Source organism: Miniopterus schreibersii, assembly GCF_964146895.1.
Source record: "Miniopterus schreibersii genome assembly, chromosome: 17".
In the NCBI taxonomy this organism is placed as follows: Eukaryota; Metazoa; Chordata; class Mammalia; order Chiroptera; family Miniopteridae; genus Miniopterus; species Miniopterus schreibersii.
Genome location: NC_138117.1, coordinates 32,880,560 through 32,885,385, shown reverse-complemented (window position 1 = coordinate 32,885,385; position 4,826 = coordinate 32,880,560).

Here is a 4,826-nt window from a genome sequence, read left to right as displayed (position 1 = left end):
GCTAATGTTGTCTGAGTTTTGCTTGGCAATAATTTTAACGTTTTCAAAATTTGAAATGTCAAGTATTGGACAAGTATGAAGCCACTGAATATATTTATATTATGTTTCCCTTATAATATGTTAAGTTTGTATAGCTGTAAATATCTATTAGTAATGTTCCCTCCTGTCTCTTTTGTAGGCTTGGCCCTTCATTTTGCTCTGATGTTTGCTAGCTTTTAAATATATTTGACAGAGCAAAAGAACTCTCTCCTGATTGTGTCCTTGAATACAAAATAAAAGTTAGCTGTGATCAGTAGTTTTTAGTGATTTCCTCCCCATTTTATTAACTTAGTTTTTTAAAAATGTGGTAAAATACACATAACAAAATTTACCATTATATTTGTTTTTAAGTGTACAATTCAACTGCATTAATTATATTCACAATGTTGGGCAACCATCACCACTATTTCTAGAACTTTTTCATCATTCCAAACAGAAGTTCTGTAACAGTTAAGCAATAACTCTCGATTCCCCCTCCCCCAGTCCCTGATAACCTTTAATCTACTTTGTTTCTATGAATTTTCCTATTCTTGGTATTTCAAATAAGTGGAATCATACAATACTTGTCCTTTTGCGTCTGGCTTGTTTCATTTAGCATAATGTTTTTAAGGTTCATTCATGTGGCATATATCAGATTTCCATGACTTTTTATGGCTGAATAATACTCCTGTGTGTGCTACACTTTGTTTACTCATCTGTGATGGGTGGACCTTGAGTTATTTCTACATTTTGGCTAGAAAAATGCTGCACTGACTATGGCATACAATTATCTGATTGAGTCCCTGTTTTGAGTTATTTTGTGTATATATTTAGGAGTGGAATTGCTGAGTTACAGCATAATTCGATGTTTAAATTTTGAAGAACCATCAAACTCATTAATGTCCCCCACCAGAGTGGTACTTGATGGACCTACACTGACACATTATCACCCAACAACCACAGTGTTCATCAGGGCTCACTCTTGGTGTTCATTCTGTGGGTTTGGACGAGTGGGTAATGATACGTATCTGCCATTACAGTATCATACAGAGTCGTTTCACTGCCTGAAAAACCCTGTGTCCTATCATCTTTTTCTTCCCCCAACCTCTGGTGACCACTAATCTTATACTATCTTTAGTTTTGCCTTTTTTAGAATGTCATCTAGTTGGGATCATACCGAGTGTAGCCTTTTTGCACTGGCCTCTTTCACTTAGTCATATTCATTTAAGGTTCCTCCATGGCTTTTCATGGCTTACTAGCACTTCTCTTTTTTTTCTTTTTTGCTCAATCCCTCCACACCAGCCACCCCCCTTTCCCCCCCACATCCCACCGTAGCTCATTTCATTTTAGTGCTAAAGAATACTCTGTTGTCTGGATGTGCCAGTTTACTCATTCACCTGCCAAAGGACATCTTGGTTGCTTCCAGGTTTTGGCAATTATGAATAAAGCTGCTATAAACATTCATGTACAAGTTTTTGTGTGGACTACGTTTTAAATCCTCTGGGTAAGTACCAAGGAGCATGACGGCTGGGTCATATGGTAAAAGCATGTTTAGTTTGTTATAACATTTTGCACTCCCGCCAGCAATAAATGAAAGTTCCTGCTGTCCCATATTCTTGCCACCATTTGGTGGTGTCAGTGATCCAGATTTGGGCCACACTAATAGGTGTGTAGCGGTATCTTGTTTTAATTTGCACTTCCTTGATGACATATGACGTTGAGCATCTTTTCGTGTACTTATTTGCCATCTGTATATCTTCTTCAGTGAGGTATCTGTTAAGGTATTTAGCCCATTTTTTAAATCAGGTTTTTGTTTTCTTATTGTTGAGTTTTAAGAGTTGTATATTTTGGATGGTAGTCCTTTACCAGATAGATGTGCCTTTTGCAAATATTTTCCCCTGGGCTGTGGCTTGTCTTCTCACCATTCTGAAATTGTCTTTCGCAGAGCAGAAGTTTTTTATTTTAACAAACCCAGCTTGTCAGTTATTTCTTTCATGGATCATGCCTTTGGTATTGTATCTAAAAAGTCATTGCCATACCTGAAGTCATCTAGGTTTTCTCCTATGTTATTTTCTAGGAATTTTATAGTTTTCCATTTACATTTAGATCTATGATCTATTTTGAGTTAACTTTTGTGAATGATGTAAGGTCATTTTTTTTTTGCATGTGGATGGCCAATTGTCAAGCACCATCTGTTGAAAAGACTTTTTTAAAATTCGAAGTACCTTAGTGGAATTAAGCTCTCTTTTTTCTAGACTTCCTTTGTACTTTATATTTCTATTAAGGTGCTTATTAATTTCTATTTTGTATTATATTCAGTCCCTTGATCAACTGCTTTTTACACAGTAGATACACAAGTGCTTTCATTGAAGTAATAGTGAATTTTATTACTTCAGTTGGGCTTGTCTATTCTGTCGTCACCATCACAGCTGCCTCCCCGAGAGGCCTCCATATCTCTTCCTGACCTAGTCAGTGCTAACTGCTTCTCCCATGCCTACCCAACAGGTCTTGGTTTATCCTTTACTGAGTTCCTGTCAAGCTGGCTTTGTAAGCACATCTATTTCACTAGCTTAGAGCACTTTCAAGGCAGAAACCACATTTTAAAAATCTTTTAAACTAGCTTTTATTGAACACTTACCATGTGCCAAGCACTAGGCTGAGGATTACATGTCAGTCCCCACAGACAGTCCATGAGGTAGATGCTATTATTACTCCCATGTATAGTTGATGAAACTGAGGGTCACAGTGGTTCAAATTCACACGCAGAGTAAGTGTTGGAGGTATCCAACCAGAGCCGTCTCCAGAGGTCTCACCCTTAACTGTTGCCTAGCCAGTGTCTTCACAAAATTGTTAATAAATGTTCAACAAATTGAGCTAGAGATTGCGAGTTTGGGAGCCAGGAGAGAAGAAAGCAATGCCAGGCTGGTTATGCACATAGCTGGTGTTGGCAGACAATGTTTGTCTTTGGGACGACAGCCTGTGATACTGGAATGAAGTGAACTGAGAAAGCCCTGAGAAAATTTTGTTTGGCTCAAGACTTGCTGGCCTGAATAAAAGGGCATTAAATTGAGATTTGTAGTGGGATTAGGATGGGGGAGGGGTAGAGAGGCCAAAACTCAGCTACATAGATCATATGACAGCCAAGGGAGTGACAGGAAAATAACCTGACACCATGGGAATCATGCACAGTCAATGCAAGAAAGTACAGCCCGGAGGCTAGGAAGATAGAACTCTTGGGAGTTTGGGATCATTAGATCATTCATTCACTCAGTAAACGTGTACTGAGCATGCAGTATATTCTGCCTGGCGACTCGCCCTCCTGTCCCAGGCATGCAGCTAGCTTTCCCTCTCACTCGCTTAGCCTCAGCGCCACAGCTTGCTTTCTGCTCCTTGCAGCTTTTCAGACGTTGCTTCCACCTGCAAAGCTACCTCCAGATGTCCTCTTGGCCAGCTCCTTCTCTTCACTCCAGGCTCAGCTCAAAGGTCACCTCTTCAGAGGCGCCTTCTTGGCCACCCTACCTGAAGCAGTCTCTTTCTCTTACGTCACTCTTCCAATTTTATTTATAGCACTTACCACGGTCTAAAACTACTTTGTTCATTTATTTACTCGTTTGTTATATGCCCACTAGAACTTAAGTTCCATGAGAGCAAGGATCTTGTCCGTCTTACTTATTATAGCAAGTCTTGGTTTATAGCAAGTCTCAAGAAATTTTAGTTGAATCAATGAATGTACCTATTACAAAAATTTACAGGCTATGGGAAATAAATGAGGGAGCTCAGTATGTTAAGATAAGTTAATAAATACCCAGGAGAATTAGTGGGATGCGACCCATTGCAGTAATGGAAGGGTATGGATGCTTTGCCCGAAAGAAACAGAAAAAGATGGAAGGGGAGGAAAAGCAACATTTACAAACATCTGAGGAAGCAGAGCGGGGCTCAGAGGGAAACTTCCCGGGCAAGGGAAGGGGAGGAAGAGAGGTGATCTCAGCCCGGAAGGTGTTTTACAGGCTGCTGAGCCCCACTGTCCTCTACCCCAGCACTGCCACAGTCTGTAATAAAGAGTTTGCTGCTCACATGCTTATCATATGTCTTCCCCACCTTAACTTAGGCTCCTTGAGAACAAGGACCACGAGTGGCAGGTATATCCTCAGCACCCGGCACACAGTAGGCCCTCGAGAATACTTTGGGTTACGCACAGGCTGCACAAACCAATCCTGTGCCCCGAGCGCTGCCCTAGAGGGGCCTAGGGTGGAGGAGGGAGAGGATTCACTCGCAGGCAGTGTAACCATTACCCACTCAAGAAACATGGAGGGAAGTGCCACAGGCACGCTGGGCGCCGGGAGAGAGGCTCCCTGCCTAGGACGAGGTCACTGTCTCCTGGGGGTGATGGACAAGCAAGCACGGGGAAGCTGTAGGAAAGAGAAATGTCCTGTCAGAGAGGAACAAGAGGTGTTACGTGAACCCAGACAAGGGGCGTGTCACCCAGACTTGCGGCAGCAGGATGGAGGACACTGGGAGGGGTCCTCTTGACAAAAGCAATGGTGAGGTGGTAGCTGGTGAGGGCAGGGAAGGCGGCAGATGAGGGAAAAACTTGGGGGAGGCCAGTTCCCAAGAGGACCAGCTTGGCTGGCGAGCACTGAGGGGAGCGGGGTGGCCCCCTAGGGTGAGCGTGTGGGACAGAAAATAGTGTTGCAGACAGACCCCTGGAAGACAAACGGTGGAAGAGGAGCTGGTGCAGACCCCAGTGAAGCTCCACGTCTGTTTCCGCTGTGCATGTGGCAGTGACACTGCCGTGCAACACTGGAGGG